The following is a 20,103-nucleotide window of genomic DNA, read 5'->3' on the forward strand; positions in this document are numbered from 1 at the left end:
TGAGTCCAAGCTTCCATCTTGGAACCTAATTCACTTGTGTAATAGTTGGTCTCTCCTTGTCTATGTCAGCATGATTCTTATTTTCATATTCCATCCTTCATAGCTCCTGCCATGCTCTAGATCCGTGCTTTTCACACGTGTTTGCAATGTCATAACTACATACTTTCTTGTCTTTGAACCATAATAAAAAACCCTTCTCTTCCTCTTCTTAAATAATTTGTGAAGCCTATTGTATCTCAAAATCACTATTTGCATCAATCTGATATAACCATGCAAAAAAAAGCATAATCTAGATTGATTGTATGTAATTTGCGAAATGATGCATGCTCTTGAATTTGAGCCAAGAGCTTCAATTGCCCATACTGTGAGTCTAGATTGTCTACACTTTCTACAAGTAGTCCATAAATGGATTCTTAGGTCATTTCAATCTTAGAAACAAGCATACACAACAATCCATGAATACAAAATCCCAGTTTTGCAGCATTTTAACCCCATGATTGCATTGTAGTAGCTCAAAAATCACCTTGATTGATTGCTAGAAATAGCATACATAGATATGACATTCAAATCATATAATAATTCAAGCCATTACTAGAGACCCTATTTTGGCTAGCTTTGGTAAGTTGTAGACACTAGGCACTTCAAATTTGACTCAAATCATATTGCAATTTGAACCAATATTAAAGAACTTGGATAGGCTAGCTATAAAAATTTACCTCACTACCTCAATTGAGTCTAGATTTATTTGAATGTACTTTGATTGACACAAAGTCACCTCTAATGTGCATACATAGCTTATATCACTTAAAGAGTGACCAATAGAAGAATAAGAAAATCTAAAGGGAGATGCATAAATGTATAAGGAGAAACAAAGATTGGTCACCTTGGCATTCTTTGAATTGGGAGAAATTATCTAAGATCCTCCCTAGGTTGCCAATTTTATAGTTGTCTAATTTGGGATAGCTTAGAATGTCCATAGTAATGGCCTTTCAAATTCACGTTGGCTAGACTGGTTGTATTGTAAAGACCTATTTGAGGAGATTGTCTCTACCAATCAACAATTTGTTGATTCATTTGAACGTAAGCGGGATAGATTGCAGATAGTATAGGCTCATAATCTTAAACACCACTAGCTAACCTATAAATAGTTGCAAGAAAGTAAGTTTTGATCACATTGATTGGCTTTCATGGCCACATTGATAAAAATGACATATTTTGTAGAATTGTCTCTAGAATTCACACAAAGACGTTGAATCAAGTGTTGTCTAATCCATCGCATAACTAGTTGTACCTAATATTGCCTCAAGGAAATAGACACAAATAACATCCCCCATTGAGACACTAGGATACACTCCTTTGATCACGTTCAAGGTCCAAGGATCAGTTTTATTGATTCTGAATTGTACATGTCCTATATTGTATAAATAGCCATACCTTTCCATCCAAAGGTCCCAATTGAGGAATTGTCTCATCAACAAAAGCCGTGCCATTTGTGTCTACCATTTCCACATCATGTGAGACTCTAGTAGTAAGAGCTAGATCTAAAGCTAGGGTGTCCCAAATCATCTCCTTGATTAAAGTTATTATCTCAACAACTGCACATATCCTTACTAATAAACACAAATACAACTTTTGATCTAGGAGTCCAATTCAAGAGATGTTGCTTAGATGGAGCAAGTATGTTCTTTACTAGTTGAAGCTAGCCATAGCAAGTGCTAGGAGTGATCACATAATCTCCTTAATTGCAACTATCATATTCTCAACTATAGAGATCCCTGGTCACAAAAACACACCTAATTTTTGATTGGGAGTCTGATTTAAAAGCTATATAAAGTAAATGGAGGTAGTTGTGTTTCTACTACTTGAAGCTATAAAAACATAGAGATAGGATCCATAGATAGTGATAGGAGTAATTAAAATAATCTCTTAATTGTACTCATCTCCTTTGTTGTAGCGAACCCCCTTGCTCACAAAATTGAATATAGCTTTTGATAAGAGAGTCCAATTCAAGAATCACTTGATCCAAAATAGAGCTAGTTGTGTCCTCTATTGCTTTAAGCTACAAAATGATGGAGACAAGATTTGTAGCAAGTGCTAGAAGTCATCAAAATCAACTCCTAACCTTTTGTTTCCATCTCCTCGATTGTTGTAGAGACCCTTGCCCATGAAAACAAATGTAACTTTTGAACTAGGAGTCTAATCGAGAGTTGTTTGATTCATCCACAAAGATTGTATCAAAGCTCAAAATTTTCACCTAAACTACATTAAGGAACACCTTGATTGGAACATTCATCACTTCAACTACACAAAACTAGCTACTTCTTAATCCTAGTGGCTATTTGCTCACTTGAAAAATGTCCAACCCCTAGGGAGTGAATTGATTGAGCTAGAATTGATTTTAAAGATTGAAAGGTTAAGAGTTATCAATGCTTGCGTCAAGTGTTTCAAAGATATTGGGTTGAAAATTGACAAATTATATATCCTTAACTACAATTAATATTGGATCTAGGGTTGCAAGAATAGACACATGCAGCTTGAAGAAGAAGAAGCTTGAGAGAGCACAACACAAACACGTATTGAGAGATGCCAATACAAAGAAAATAAAGTAAAAAAGAGTCTATTGACATCTCTGAAGGGCCAATGTAGCCTATGAGACTACACCAATACCTACAATGAAGTGTGTACCTCATCAGAAAAGGTAAAAGATACGCTTATGAAATCAGATATTAGGTGATATTATATGTATGAATATGATTCATATATAAATGTGACTACTAAAAAAGGGAAAAATGGAAAATTACTCATTTCCTCAATGAAGTATCTCCCTCAAGTGGAAATGTAATTGTGTGGCTAAGGTGCCTTGGCATATGTCTCCTTTGGCACTCAATGATAGGTCTAATTTGTCTATGTTAAGGGTGTTTGGATCTCCTCCTAGGTAGATGTGCGTCTCAATAGTGGTGTGCTCAACTTTGCAGTAGTGTAAAATTTAGTAAAACAACTCTGTCTAGATAAATCTAGTTGTGAGGGGTCTCCTATCTCAAAGAGTAGTAGCTTTGTGCCTTTGAAGCTACAAAAAAGGAATCCCAAACACCTCATATCTTTCAAACTACATCACCTATCTAGAGGGCCAAAACCCTCTCAAAACAAATAATGGTATGCACCTTGAATATCATAATATCTTGTACACCGATAGATGTAATGCTCCTCTATCTTTGGCTCTCTATCACAAAGTTGGCACATGTGGTCTTATGTTCCCATACCATCCCATTTGTTTTTGTTCCCATACCATCCCATTTGTTTGTTTTCAATTCTTAGATGATGTATTGAGATATGGATCTACCTAGTAGTTGTATCTAACCCATGTGATAGTTGACTATCCATATAGCTTGGTTGGGTGATGAAACATCCTTAGAGACCTTAGTGAGCCCACCTCTTTAATAGAAGGGCTATTCGAATTTATCGCTATCTTAGAGTCTGACACTTCCTTCATTGAATGAAGCTTAACAAGAATCTTACAAGTAGTACTTCAAGTCTTAATCATGGCTCATGAAAATTACTTGAGGTGGTTCAGTGAGCGAGAGGAGAGAAGCCTTGAAAAGCAAGGATTTGATCAACCATGAATCACTCTATGATAGGAATTTCCACACATTCTATCACTTCATCACTTTTGTGATATCTCCCCTTGCATTACCTATCACTTGTCCAAAACTAGAAAGGACCGTTACCAAGTTAGTCATCACTTGAGAAATTGGAAATTTCTTCACTTTAGACCCATTGAATTTAGTCTTTAGTGGGACTCCATACATATTTTCCAAAAGAAAATCTCCCTAATCAATATTTTGCATAATGTGGTATGGACTTGTATACCCAAGGTTTAACTTTCCTAGGTGCTTTCTCAACTTGAAATTATATATTGCCATAAAATCTCATTTTTGTAAATATTTTGTTTTTAATATGATGTTACACCCAAGCCCTCCACCTATTTCAAATAATATAATATGTATGAAAATGTATTGCAATCCTTCTCCAACTTCATTATTGTAAGGTGTCCACCTATCGGCTATCCAAGCACGTTTTAGCGGTCCATCAAGAAACGAATCTAAGTGTGACTACTCGGCACTCCCATGGAATGTTTCGGGGTTTGTTGCCTAGGGTTTTCTGAGTCTGCCTTGCAATGGAACATTCACGGTCAAACCCACTAGGATTGACCTGAAATCTGGGTTTTTGGTGGTCAAGGTCTCTTGACAGCATTCTAGCGTCAGGTCCTGCACATCCTACTTTATGTAGAGATACCCAACTCGAAGCAAACCCATGCTGTACTTGGTTTAAAGAGAATGGGAAACAAGAGGGATGCGATGCTCAACCTCTCTGCTCATAGGGCATAGTTCCATTTCGGTCCCGTAAAACGGTACGAATCGGGTTCTAACTTAACAATATCTAAAGGTCAAACGACGATAAAACTTTGTGAGAAGCCTCCCAATTCTTTGGGACCACCTTGCCGTAGGATAGACCCGTCGGGGGTTCCACCCACCTGCTTCCCTCAATAGGCATTCTTTAGTTATCTAATTGGGTCTTTTCACATTTATGTGTGACATTTAAAATCAGCTTCCTTAATTAAGCCTTTGTTAGCGTAATTTACAACATAGCAAACATGAATACAGAGAAGCAATCTATTGACAAACAAGTTCAAACAAGTTCCTTAACTTATATTCAAGTTAATCTTTGTCTCTTGCCCATGTGGGAGAAATTAGATAATCCTTTTGCCCAGCAGAAGTAACTGGTCCAAATCACATGGCACCACAAATTCTATCCTTTATCTAGAATAGGATCTCCTAACATGCCCAGACATTGGGGGCCACACAGGTCTTCAACTCCATTCTAGACCTAGCAAGGGGTGTCTAGAGCTTCACCTAACCCGCAAGCTATTTAGGAGTGAAACATCATTCGTGTGGTTGGCCTTTTCACCACTCGAACTTCGGCCCATGAATCAAGCAATGTTCTTCTTGGGTTCCGTGGTGCGATCATGGAGGTGATCCACTCGTGTGCAAAATATCATTCCTTAATTAATCCAGTTAAGAATCAAGCACAAACAAGGCATTGAATCCTAATATCATTTTTCCAAGAAAACATTCCTTTATTTCTCATGGAAATTTTTTATCAGACCCCCGCCATGAATTTATCATCAATCATAAGCACTTGGAGTAATCAAGAAACCACAATCCAACAATCATCTGAATATACAAGCATTTAGGGAGTTGTTCGATCAACCAACAAAAACCAAATGTATCTCTCCCAAACAGTACAAGAATAGATTCAATAACAATTCCATCGCATATTTGCTCTCCCCCTTGGGGTTAAAGAGCGATTCCATGCAAAATTTACTTAACACTTGTATACAAAATTTTTAATGTCATTCTTTTGCTATTATGCCATGCATAACCCTTGACCGATTCTTCCTTGTAATTGCTCTATCAATGAATAATCCATATGCAACTAGGTGCAATTAACTTCCCTTGATACATGCACTTTGCAAGCTCCATCTTTCGAATGTGTGAGATGAAATTTATCCTTTTTGATGACCTATACTCGTGCATCATAGTATGGGGCCTAACATATCTCATACAAGAATCAAAGCATGCATCTATCAATTTGGAAATATGTTACTTACGATCGGTACCCCAGCTGGATTGACATTGATACCTTCGCTCGAAGCTTTGTTGTTGGTTGTAGGATTGCCATCCGTACGCGACATTCTTCGCTTGGAGGACATCATCCGCAAGTAGATTCAAGAGATAAAGAAGATAGAATATATTCGAGATGGGAGAGCGTAAGAGAAGATGGCTAAGTGTCGAAGATCGAGATAGAGGGAATTGAGCTAACTCTCTCCCTTGCAGCCTCTCGGGGTAACTCCTCTCTCTCTTTCTCTCGCAATCTCTTGGAGGGGTATCCTTCTATCTCTCTCTCTCTACCTCTCTCTTGTAGCCTCTCAAGGCCTCCTCGTTCCATATTTATAGTGAATTAGAGGAGAAGGATTGTGGCTGAGAAGAGGAGCTCTTTGTGGAGGGGATCTTGGAAAAATTAGTGATTTGGTGCTCAAATAATAAATTTGATGGTTCCATTGGCTTCGAAAGGGGGGTAAAATCCCAAGACACTTGCTTAGAAATCTTTCAGATCACTCTTTCTTTCTCTCCCTATTTGAAGTGCTGTTTATTACCTGCAAACTACGATCGTGACGCGTGCGATTTTGCAAATCCCTCTTTTTTTGTATTAAATCTCCAAAACTAGCTGAAAAATTACTTGCTTTTTTTTTCATGACATCCAATTCTAGAAATTCCCATATCTTTTTAGGATATTTACAATAAGTAATATCCAAAATATCTAAAATATGCTAGTTTTGTCTAAAAATCTAATATTTTTGGACCATCCATACTATATACATTAACATTAGTGATTAATATGGCTCATAACTCTTGTTTATGTTATAACTTCCGTGAAGGGTGGCTACGGTCCTTGTCAATCCGAGAAAAATGTTGAATTATGACTCTTGATTTTTAAAATAAAATATTTTTAATTAAATAGAAATGATTACTTATTAATGTTAGTTAGTTTTTACCTTAGTTAGTCTTTAATTAGTAATCTTACTAACTTATTAATTGACTAACTAACTTTTGAACTAACCAATTAATTTTTAATTGCGTGGAAATATTACAATTATCTACTCCAATTGAATTGAATAGAATCTTTTAGGGATGATTTATACTCTTGTCAGACTTCCACACCTAATGATGGGAACCGTACGCACCCCCTTCTTATTTTAAGAGGTTGAGCACATGATGCATTATGCTAGCTCTCACCTAGCCTCCCACATGTGGTAAGCTATCCTACCTTTGTAGTGAGCCCCTAGACCTTCCCTCAAGCATGAATGTAGCACTAGTTGACTCTATGATTCAAGTAAGTCCCCACTTCCTTCCTCACCCTCTATGGCCCTTCACATGCAATATGAGAGCATAAGACTAGACATGAGAGAGCATCCATGGGAAGGGAAGGAGGCTTCACCCCCTTGGTCCCTTAGTAGAGGGTGAATCTGCTGTCCACCATGTTATGTAGGACCTCAATGCAGTAGGCAAGTAGTAGCGTCGCCCTCATATGAAGCCGTATCATAGCCAATTTATTAATACTTTCATTCACATTAAAGAACAATGGCGGAAGCCTCTCCTTATAGGGTGTAATGGGCATTGCAGGTGGTGATGAAGGATGGATCTGGCCAAATTGGTGAATTTTCTAACAAAGTGGCCAAAGGAGGGTATGAGGTCATTGGGCTGGAATAAGGAGGTCTTCTTAGCGTATGTAGCTCTTATGTTGGAAATCTTAGGGAAATTGTTCCTGCCATGATCATGTTCATTGTAGTTCTTACCATGCCGACGAGATAATGACATCGAAGTGGGTTCATGCATGCATGATCACTAGCATAAATGAAGGCTTCTCAAGCCATCTGATCATTTTCTAGGATGGGATACCTCCACTTTGGTTGTCTTGGCCAAGGTATCTTGCAGCTTCACATCAAGATAGTGGCTTTTGATTTGGGTGGGTTGACAAGATTCTCTAAAGGCATCCATATCCAACTGTGTTGCCGGCACCGACTCCCTAAACCTCACTTGTTATTTTATTTTAAAATCAAACATTACTGATTCCAGTTGGTACTTCTGGACTGCCATCTCAAGATCCTCTTGCTCTTCTTTTTTCGGTAGTTTAGGTGGAGGAGGCTGATCTCACTCTTTGGGACTATGCTTTAACTTCTCAATCATGGCTTCATAGGCTCCTCTATGCTTGAGGTTCTCGTCTGTAGCTTCTTGGGGAGGATCACTTAAGTCAAAGTCCTCCAAATCTAGCAATTTTGTGGGCGGAGTCATGGTTGAGGGTGGTTCTAAGGCCACTGGAGATGGAGAGGCGAGATCCTCTTGTACGAGGACTATGGCACACAAATCCTATTCTTTATAGCCTTTTTGCTGGAGTTGGCATATGAGAGCTTTCTAAGTGGGTCCGGTGCTCATAAAATTGGCTTCCTTAGCTTGCTTCATGACTTCTATCATGCTCAAAGCTGCCCCAAGTTGAATCTTAAGTTCAACTAAATCGTCTATTTGTGGCACTTGGATTCCGAATGCTACTTCCTTATATAGTTCATGTTGCTTATTATATTGAAGGAAATTTTATGGGTATCTAGCTTGAATCGAGAGTCTAGCTTCTCATATAATGCAATGGCTAGGTCGGTGGACATTTTCATCAAGGTGGACCATTGCACTTTCTATGCATCCTCTTGTATTGAGGCAATTGCTTGGTTCATCCTGGTGGCCATAGTCTATTGTAGCTCTTTGTAGGTAGTCCTCCATCATTCTATCTCTTGCAGGATTTCATTGCACTCTCTCTCTTGTAGGTGCAAATTTTCTTTTTCTTGAGAGAGCTCCACCTTAAGTGCTAGCACTCTGCTGTTTATGTTAGCCAGTTGTTGCCCTAGACTACACATTATTTCCTCGTCTTTTTGGCGGTTTCCTTGTGCACCTCAATTTCTTTTGCTTGGGCCTATAGGGTTGCATCCTTCTCCTGTATTTGCTGTGGCAGCTCCTCCCACAATGGTATGTCTTTCTTGCTCATCTCTTGAAGGGAGTCCTCCTTTTGTAATTCTTTCTTGAACTCTTCTTCCCTCTCTTGGAGAGCTTGCTCCTTCTCTTGTAGGTGTCCTTGGAGGTCCAACTTTTGTTTTTCGGCTTGGAGAATGAAGCTCCTATAACTCTCATTGACTTCTTTGAGCTTGGCTTGTGTGTTTTGCTTTTCTTTTAGTGCCCTATTTCTACTACTCTTGAGTTCAACACATATTCTTTCCACAATTTCTATGCCACCCATAGAGCCTAGTTGTGTGGAGAGTGCTTGTACATCCTCAAATTGACATTCTTGCTGCTATGGTGTGGATCTCTATTCTACCAGCCCGACCATCTGACCTTGCAAGCTCTATAGTTGTTTGTTGTTTTTAATTGAAATGACTAAAGTTGCTATCCTTGATGTTCCATTTGATTTTGCAAGTTGAGGAGGAGAGTTGACTCAGTTGTGGTGACTTCATCAAGCTTCTCCCTTCCCTTCCTAGAACTGCCTTTTGCTTACTATTAGCTCATCAAAGTGCATGTTTAAGGAATCTTCTATGGAGTTCCAGACCACCTATTGGTAATCTTCCATGTACTTCTATTCCTCCTGCCTCTCCTGGTCTTTCCTTTCATATTCTTCTTGCATGATTCTAAGAACCTTTTCTATCAATGCATCATCATCCTCACTATCTTCCGATCTTTGCCATTTCTCTATTTTGTTTCCCCACCTTTGTCCTGCTCTTCTCTTTCAAGCTGTGGTATCCTAGAAGGTGGAATAGGCCTAACCACCCTTCCCTCGTGGATCCTGATTTGATGCCTAATAAGCCATGACAATGCACTGCCCCAATCTATGATGGCATTTTTAACTTCCACATGATAGGCCTTTAGGGAGTAGACCTTCTGAACTTTGGTGAGCAACTCTTGTGATGCATTCAATCCATAATGCGTTTAAGTCATGTTTGACCAAATTATTGGTCAGTATTTCTCCATGAGCATCTTGGGTATCCTATTCTCTAACATGTAAGGTTTATAGTTTGAGAGGAAGTGGTGGAATACTTGAGCAATGATCTTTAGCTCTTCCTCCTTAATGCCATTAAATTGTACTCCCTTTTGAGACAGGACTGGATCATCCCAATGTTTGGGCACTTTCACTAAATCTTGCACTTTTGATGTATCTTCCTATTTTGACTTTGATTCTTAGTGATGCCAGGAGGCATATTCCACGGTGGATTCCGTGAGGTTTTACGGTGGATTCCGTAAACTTAGATGACCGGGGCTCATACGCAAAGAGGATTCTTTGTGCGAGAAGTTGATGGGGACGCCTGTCCTTTTCGGGCGTTTCATTAATTTAGTGTGTACATGGGTGATTCCATAACGGGTGATTCCGCAAAATGCATATTAAATTAATAAACGTTTATGAGTTTAGAGTGCGCACTCGTAATAAATTAAGGTTAGGATTTATTTCTAACCAGTTGATTTATTTATGTAGCTGAAGACTGCTAGGTATTCACTTTTGTCGGTTTAATTGTGTTATTTTACTAACGATTGTGAATGCTTCAGTTGATGTGTAGAGATAGCAGCAGTGGCGGAGGAAAGCATTGGAGTCTAGCGGGTTTCCGATCTTTGGACTATATTTTGATAGGCGCCACGCCTATATTTTGATTATGTCTATAGAGACATCGATTATTTATTATTATTTTGTATGCGCTTATGCGCCTGGATATGTTATTTTTATTTGGACATTGAGATTGGGCGTGCCAGACTCTTTGGGCACCGTCCATTAGCTTTATTTTCCTATTTTTGGTAGAAAGCAAACTCAAAAGCTAAAAGCTTGTCATATTTTTGTAATTGGGCTATTTTTGAGCATAAAGATTGGAAATATATATTAAATACATGCTTTGTGAAGCGCTCACACAAGGCATGGGAGAGATTCAACCCAATTTGTCTCTTGTCTCATGTCGTGCTTGTTTTTACATTGGTTTTTGTGCTAAAAAGTAGAGTGCTTTGTTCTTGGGGACCTTTGGGAATTCACTACGTGAGCTACCTGCGTCCGATCTGCGCACCAGTGGTATCAGAGCGGAGCAGAGATCAAGGGCTTCCAATCGCTACCAATCTCGGGCGAAGGCGGAGCTCCAAGAACAAACGGCCTCTACAGTCAATCTCGTCGCGAACCGTCGATACAGGCAGACTTCTGGCGATCAAGAACCCCTATTTCCACTCTCAGATCGCGAAGGACCACTCTCTGTCGGCGGAGGACCACTCCCTCATCTTCATGAACAAGTCGTGATAAACCAGTAAGAGCCATATCTCTATTTTCAAAAAGCTTAGTGTAAAAGCTTAATACAAAGCTTGAGAAGCTTAAAAAGCTTCAAATCGTCAAAACGTGGCCAAGAGGAGGGATTCCGAAAAATCCGCGTGAAGAAAAACGGCCCCCCCCCCCCCCTTCACGATAAAAAACGGCGGCTTCTGTGGTCAACAATTAAGCTATTAAGCTTAATTACTAAGTTCAATTAAGGTTAAGACACACTATACTCTGCAAGTCAGTGAAGGCAGAGAAGTCTATAAACTCCGGGTCCTGCGCATCAGAAGTCAAGTTTTGCAAGTCGACACTAATCAAGTACTGCAAGTCCTGCAAATCGGCTAAGTTCAGCAAGTCAACAACCCTGCAAGTCTGTTAAGTCTGCAACTCTGCAAGTCAGACTAAATCAGAACTGACTAACGCTCGAAACTCCTAGAAGACTTGTTCGTTTGCAAAAACTCAGAACTGGAAAGTTGTTCGCAGCAAGCTGTTTTACCTATCTGCAAGTTCGTTGAAGTACTTTCAGCAAACGAAGATAGAAATATTTCATAATTTCTGAAAATTGAAGAAGAAAATACCCAAAAATACATAGCCTTGTAACCCCAAATTTGAGCTACGCTCATCCCGCTAACTGATTTTGAGTGAGAAAGGTTTGTTGAGTTTTACAGGATGACTTCCCCACATATGGATGATCCTATGGCTGAAGACGACCTACCCGAGCCTACCATGGAACAAAAGCTGGATCTTATCATGCTACAATTGGACGAAGAGCAAAGAGCTAGGCAAGCCTTGCAAGCGCAATTGACAAAGCTACAAGGAGCGTCCACTGATAAAGAAGAACCTTAAGCTGAAGATCTGATTCGCCGTACCACCGACGCCAATCTTGAAGCACAAACCATTCGCAAGGAATCCAAGATAAGTAAACAAAGTTTCAAGTTTCGCACTTTCAATGGCATAAGAGAAGGAAAGACTGTTTTATCATTCATTAGCCAGTTTGATGACTATTTCCATGAGGAAACTTATCCTGAGAAAGATAAAATCAAGTGTGTTACTAATCATCTGATAGACAGAGCATCACTTTGGTGGACTGTAGTCCGCAAGAGTATAGAATGTCCTGCTTCATGGGAAGATTTCAAGAAGAAGTTCATGCAAAATTTTCTACCACCGCAATTTCATGAGAAGGCTATCAAGCAATGGGATTTACTTCAACAACGCGACCGTGAGCCTATACCACAGTATACAGAGCATTTTTGGAATGCACTCTTACAGCTACGCATGCTTGAAGACGTACCAGAGACGACCCATAAGCGGAAGTACATGTCTGGACTTCTTGGACATTACTACGCTGAGGTGAATATGTTCAAGCCTGCTACCCTTGAAGATGCCATCTCCTTAGCTCACGACACTGAAGATAAGTTACGTGGAAGAGATCGACGACCACAGCCATTCCAAGCAAACGGTAATTATGGATCTAAACAATTCAATTCCAATTTCAGAAGGTTTAATCCAGGTCGTTTTTCATCACCATCTTTTCGCAAGAATTGGCCTAAACCACCTGCATTACCATCCACTATCAATCCAAATCCTAAGCCTATCCAACAAGCAAATCCAAATATACCCAGACTCCCAGCCATTGCAAATAATGTGACCAAAGCCAAGCCTATCGTATGCTATAAGTGTCACCAGCCAGGCCATCTCGCAGCAAATTGTCATTCAAAGAAGCCATCAGTACATATCAACTACCTTGGAGCTATGGACGAGGACGAGCATGAGGATATGCCGGATTTCACTGAAGAAGAAGATGATCCTACTACTACTTCCGACACTTTACCAGGTATGCCTACTTCACATTCATTGTTGACTATGAAATGTATGGTGCATGGAAAAGAAAGAATTATATTACATGATGACGGTAGTACGCATGACTTTATTTCAGTAAAATTGGTAAAGGAATTGAAATTGCATACAGTACCTACGTACTATCGCATAAAAGCTGCATTTTTAGGCACTAGGTACAATGGCACACAAGAAGTTCAAGATCTAGAAATTCAAATTGGTCCATATATTGAAAGAAGAAATTTCTTAATTGTCCCATTACAGTCTAGCGACATTATTCTAGGAATGCCATGGAGACACCAACATAATCCTAATATAGATTATTCCACACACACAATGAATATTAATTTTCAAGGAAAATCTATTACATTATTTGGTATGCATGCATCTCATATGTTTCCACTGCTTTCGCATACTCAAGCAAAACGTGCACTACGCAAGAACACTAAATCATATCTCATTTGGGTGAATGAATTGCACGCAAAAGAAACTCATATGCACCCTAGGCACAAGGAATTTCTTGCATATTTTAAGGACTTTTGCAGAAGACCTACCACTAGGTTTACCTCCATCACGTCCAGAAGACCATAAGATTGACTTAATACCTGGCACACAACCACCTTGCAAAGCCCCATATAGGCACAATCAAATAGAGCAAAAAGAAATCCAGACTCAAGTAGAAGAATTACTAAATAGAGGTTTAATTCGACCTAGCAGTTCTCCATTCGGTGCACTTGTGCTCCTAGTTAAGAAAAAGAATAATACTTATCGGATGTGTATTGACTACCGAGCATTAAATAAGATCACTGTAAAGAATAGGTATCCTATACCTAGAGTTGATGACCTTATGGACAAACTGCAAGGATCTTCTATATTTAGTAAAATTGACCTTAAATCTGGATATCATCAGGTGAGGTTAGATAGATCCGACATATTTAAGACTGCATTCAGGACACAGTTTGGCCATTACGAATTCTTAGTTATGCCATTCGGATTAACTAATGTACCTGCCACTTTCAGTAGAATGATGAACCGTATTTTTCTAAAATATCAATATTGTGTGATTGTTTTCTTTGATGATATTTTAGTGTTCAGTCAAAGTGAAAAAGAGCATTATGAGCATTTATCATTAGTTTTTCAATTACTGAAAGAAAATCAATTGTTTGCAAATCCTGACAAGAGTGAATTTTTTAAGACAGAAATAGAATATTTAGGTCATATTGTATCAGAAGAAGGAATAAAAGTTGATCCTAAGAAAATTGACGCAATATTGCATTGTCCTATTCCTAAAAATGTACATGAATTACGCTCATTCCTTGGTCTTGCTAGTTTCTATAGGAAGTTTGTACGTAATTTCTCATTACTTGCTTTACCACTGACCAAACTTCTTAAGAAAGGCATTGTTTATCAATGGACTGAAAACCAGCAGAAATCCTTTGATTTACTCAAACGTGCATTGACCAATGCCCCTGTTCTACAATTGCCTGACTTTAACAGACCATTCTTTTTAGTTGTGACCGATGCTAGCGGATCAGGAATAGGAGCCGTGCTAATGCAAGACAACCATCCAATAGCATATTCTAGTTCTAAGCTGAAACCCTCTGAGCTTAAATATTCCACCTAGGACAAGGAACTCTTAGCAGTTGTACAAGCATTGAAACAATGGAAGCATTATTTAATGGGTTCAGAATTCATGATAAAGACTGACCAGCAAAGCATTAGACATCTACTTAGCCAACCCCAAATTTCTGACCGTCATATCAAATGGGCTTCATTCATTCAAAGTTTCCATCTTATCATTCAATACCAACCTGGAAAAGAAAATGTAGTTGCCGATGCATTGAGTAGAAGACCTGCAATTCATAACATTTCTATCATATCTTTTGATTCTTTGATTGCTATGAAAGACACATATCACCAGGATATTACTTTTCATTCTGATTGGCAAAAATTAGTTCAAAATAATTTCATTCCTGTTGATTCATTGTCATATAATGATGGATTTATGTTCTTTGAAAAGAGACTGTGTGTTACTATTCCATTCCGATCTTTTGTTTTGAATGAAATTCATTGTCCCCCATATCAAGGTCATAGAGGTATCATTTCTACATTACGCATCTTAACTGAAGATTTTTATTGGCCGCATATGGATGCAGATGTGTCTAATTTTGTTTCTGAATGTCTGATTTGTCAAAGAATAAAAAGACATCATGGTAAACAGTATGGGTTATTAATGCCTTTATCTATTCCAACTAAACCTTGGGAACATATATCTATGGATTTCATTACTGGCTTACCAAATACTAAATTTAACCATGACATGATTTGGACAATTGTAGATAGATTTAGTAAGCAAGCATATTTCATTGCATGTAAGAAAACTTTAACAGCATCACAAGCAGCACAGTTATTTTTGAAAACTGTTTTTACTAACCATGGATTGCCGAAAGTGATTATTTCAGATAGAGATTCTAGATTTTGTAATAATTTCTGGATTACGCTGTTTGCAAATCTAGGCACAAAGATTGATTTTTCATCTACATTTCATCCAGAAACAAATGGACAAACAGAAGCCACAAATAGCACTATTTTAGATCTTTTACGTGTATACACTATCTCTAAACCTCAAACATGGGATACTCATTTACATTTATTACAGTTTGCTTACAATAATACACCGCACACATCTACAAAGAAAGCACCTTTTGAAGTTATTTATGGATATAGATTATCTACACCTGTTGCATCTTTGTCTAATAGAATACAAAGTGCCGATGATATTGCTGTTATGCATAACACTATTTTTGATGAGGTAAAGGATATGATTGCTAAAGCCCAACAATCATATACCAAACAAGCCAACAAGAAAAGACAAGCCATGAATTTCAAAGTTGATGATTATGTTTGGCTTAGAATAGAAAAGCGTAGACTGCAAAGTGTAGATAGACATCCAGTTGTCAAATTAGCCCCTAGATTCTACGGACCATTTAGAATCATTCATAAGATTAATGACAATGCATTCAAGTTAGAACTGCCATCACATTGGAAAATTCATAATACCTTTCATATTAGTTTATTGAGACCATTTAGAGGACAATTACCTATCCACCCTGTCTATGAAAACCCACCTTTACTAGATGAAGAGACTGAAATACTTGAACCAGAAACCATCATAGACACTGACTACATGACCACTAGAACTGGCCGAAGGTACTCTAGATATCTCGTGAAATTTAAGAACCATCCTGTAGAAGAAGCACAATGGATGCACGCTAGAGACCTAAATGCTTTCCCCACTCTGTTAGCTCCACATTGAGCTAATAGCAATTGAGGTCAATTGCTATCCCACCCCGGGGGTATGATGCCAGGAGGCATATTCCACGGTGGATTCCGTGAGGTTTTACGGTGGATTTCGTAAACTTAGATGACCGGGGCTCATACGCAAAGAGGATTCTTTGTGCGAGAAGTTGATGGGGACTCCTGTCCTTTTCGGGCGTTTCATTAATTTAGTGTGTACATGGGTGATTCCATAGCGGGTGATTCCGCAAAATGCATATTAAATTAATAAACGTTTATGAGTTTAGAGTGCGCACTCGTAATAAATTAAGGTTAGGATTTATTTCTAACCAGTTGATTTATTTATGTAGCTGAAGACTGCTAGGTATTCACTTTTGTCGGTTTAATTGTGTTATTTTACTAACGATTGTGAATGCTTCAGTTGATGTGTAGAGATAGCAGCAGTGGCGGAGGAAAGCATTGGAGTCTAGCGGGTTTCCGATCTTTGGACTATATTTTGATAGGCGCCACGCCTATATTTTGATTATGTCTATAGAGACATCGATTATTTATTATTATTTTGTATGCGCTTATGCGCCTGGATATGTTATTTTTATTTGGACATTGAGATTGGGCGTGCCAGACTCTTTGGGCACCGTCCATTAGCTTTATTTTCCTATTTTTGGTAGAAAGAAAACTCAAAAGCTAAAAGCTTGTCATATTTTTGTAATTGGGCTATTATTGAGCATAAAGATTGGAAATATATATTAAATACATGCTTTGTGAAGCGCTCACACAAGGCATGGGGGAGATTCAACCCAATTTGTCTCTTGTCTCATGTCGTGCTTGTTTTTACATTGGTTTTTGTGCTAAAAAGTAGAGTGCTTTGTTCTTGGGGACCTTTGGGAATTCACTACGTGAGCTACCTGCGTCCGATCTGCGCACCACTTAGTGCCTTCTCAACCGCTTTAGAGTGATTTGAATGAGCACCTCTTCCTCTTTCCAATGGTCACGATCTTGCCAATGATACTTTAGTGTGAAAACCTTTCTTACCAATGGGCTGATGATTGCAGATGGATGATGCACATGCTATGTACTATACTAGGGTTGCAGTGCATCTAAAGTATTACCTTAGCTCACATTCGTTTAGGAAATAACCAAGCCAGGGATATTGGGCTATCAATCCTTCTATGCAACTTGTTGCATGGTAATGCAGATGGCCCACATTGTGCATCTCCACTTTGATGCCAAAGTATGCATGTTGTTGAGTGGTAAAGATGGTTTTATACTTGTTAAGTGTATCTTTTATTAAGTTTGGTTTGTAGGCTTCCATTTCTTGAAAAAGATCAAGATGGTACACATGAGTTATTTTTTCCTAATGCTTTTCTTACAATGACCGAATGTTTTAATTTTTTGTACCTTCTACACATGTATTCATTGTGTGTTTAAACCTCACGACTTACCCATTTCTTACCATCTTATTACAAAAGGGATAACTTGTTTTGTATTTCATGGTTGGTAAGTTGTTTGTTGGTCGTCCACTGGAATTGGTCATAGTCATTGGCTTGCATTGGTCTTTAGCCGTGATTTGGTCATGATCATTAGCCTATGCTTTCCCTCCCTCATGCAAAAGTGAGTCAAGCATCTGAGCTTAGGAGAGGGGGTCAAGTGTGAGCTACAATTTTTGTGTTAGGAAAATTTATTATATGTACAAGGGAAGGAATGGTTTTATTTGGTTTGTACAAAGGGAGAAGGGTCTAGAATCCACTAGTCATAGAAGTCCAGGTTGTATTGGAGGTCCATTAGAGCATCTATGTTGTTTGGTTGGACAAGTAGCTCATAGAGATAGGTTGTAAGGTTGTTTTCCAAGAGTGTTAGGCCATTAAAACAACTGGTGACATGGAGCTCTTCTGCTGTCTCAATAGTTTGTCAGCTTTTTAGGTGGAGTTAATGCTCGCACTTCAATGATTGCTCAGAGAGAAGTTGATTCGTAGTACGTTGGGCTATGTTTTAAGGTGATCATTCTTCAATGCTCCATGGTGGTGACCACTTTACTACCAAGTGTAGCGGCTTTATGATGCATTGTGAACCATTTTTGCAGGAAAGCGATTGGAAGAGCTGCATAACTGTTGAAGATTGTTAGTAACACAAGGATCGGCAAGAAATGTTGCATTCAAATGAGATGAAAGTATTCAACGCTTCTTTAATTGGTCTTGTGGGATCTCCTATGCAAGTTGTTCCATAATAGGAATGCTTTTCTAGAAGAGATGTTCATGTTCTTCCCAAGTAGGACTCCATAGAGAGGCTAATTTAACCATATCAGTGTTTAAAGCCATTCCTAAATCCATCATGGTAAATAATTTAGCAAATGTGCCAAAAGTGGTGTCCAAGAGTATAAAACACTCTACAAAATAGGTTTGTGGGTTTGGTTTACTAAGTCCTTTGCCATCTAATAGATTGAACAACATGGGGGTGACCTTTTGAGGTGGTTAGGGATAGCAGGTCAATAAGAGCTAATCCTATAAGGGGCCAAGATATAGGTATCTGTGAGGAGGGTTTCTAACGTCGATCGACAATGGATTTCTGTGAAGATTCACTGGTAGAGAAAATTGGATGGATTTGAGTGATGGGAAATTCGGAGATTAGACAGGGGGGTTGGGAGTGGGTAGTGCATGACTCGGAAGGTTGGTTAACTTGGGTAAGCATAGCTTGTGAACTCCTTGATAATAGCCCTGGATGTCTAATAGTCTCTTGGGGACCCAACATTGTGAAGGGTGTGGGTTGTGGCGAGTTTGCTTTCAGTATAGCAAAAGGGTCATTGCTTAGACTGTTTTGACTTTTGAGGGACTAGGGTAGGAGAGGGGTATTTTGGTTGCCATTGCCAATGTGCTGTGGAGCTAATAGGGGACATTTTACAAGCTTGGTTGCAAAGGAGTTTGACTAACAATGTTGCGGCCTTTGTTGTGTGCTTGGGTGTGGTAAGGCTTTTAGCAATAGTGGAATCAGGTTGTCCTTGTTTGGATGCAAAGATGATGATGATATAGGTGTTAGTAGATAGATGTAGTTGAATCCTTTTGTCAAAAAAGTTGAGATTGCAATGGGTAAGATATTTGAAGGTATGTCCCAGGAGGATCTCTTTCGCTACACCTTTGATGTTTGGAAGGACATAGAAGAGGAGTGGCATGCTTTGTGTCTCAATTGTGACTGTGAGCTTGCATCGACCCAACAATGTGCATGGTTGTTCTCCATAAGGGTTGAGTTTGGCAGTAGTTGGCTACAATAAAGGTTGCCCACTTGCATCCAATAGAAATATGGAAAGTTGATATAGTCAGATTCCTCATCAATGAGAGCATTGGCTAACACTGAGTTGGCTACTGTAAGATGGATGCAAAGATACACAACTAGGATTAAAGGTTCATCATCAAGCTCTATGATGCTGATGGTTAAAGCATGTACATTCATAGATGTGGGCACATGTTAGTTTTGTTTGAGTTGTTCATAGAATGTTTGTTTGATATGTATTACAAGGCTTTTTGCAAACACCATAGGTGGTTCATGCTGGGCATGGCCAGGTGGGTAATATTTTTTGATTCAATTGCCATTGCAGTGACTGATAGACTAACCCTCTAGTGATTCTAACTCAATATTCCCCATTTGAATGATTGTACAAATGCAAAAAGGATTGAGACCACATAACTTGAGTTTTTGCTTGTTTCCTTTAATTGAGTAAAGGACTAAATCCCCCCTTTTGAAGGATCGTTGTTTGACATGCTTGTCAAACCAGGCCTTTCTTTTGGCCTTCTCAACAAGTAGGGCATGAGTGGCAAGTAGGCACATTTCAATCAAGCATTCTAGCTCCACTAGGCAATGTTTCCATACTTTAGTGCCCTCCCAATGTTCTTGGATGGCGATACATAGGTTGTCGATCAGGAATTCTACTAGCATTACAACATTAGTGCCATATGTTAGACGAAATGAGGTTTGACATGTAGTAGTCTTATAGGCTATTCTATAGGCCCAAAGTGCTGCCACAAGCTTGTGATCCCAATCCTATTGTGA

Source organism: Lygodium microphyllum, chromosome 19 (assembly GCF_053477565.2).
Source record: "Lygodium microphyllum isolate KBCC chromosome 19, Lygodium_microphyllum_v1.1.10, whole genome shotgun sequence".
Lineage (NCBI taxonomy): Eukaryota > Viridiplantae > Streptophyta > Polypodiopsida > Schizaeales > Lygodiaceae > Lygodium > Lygodium microphyllum.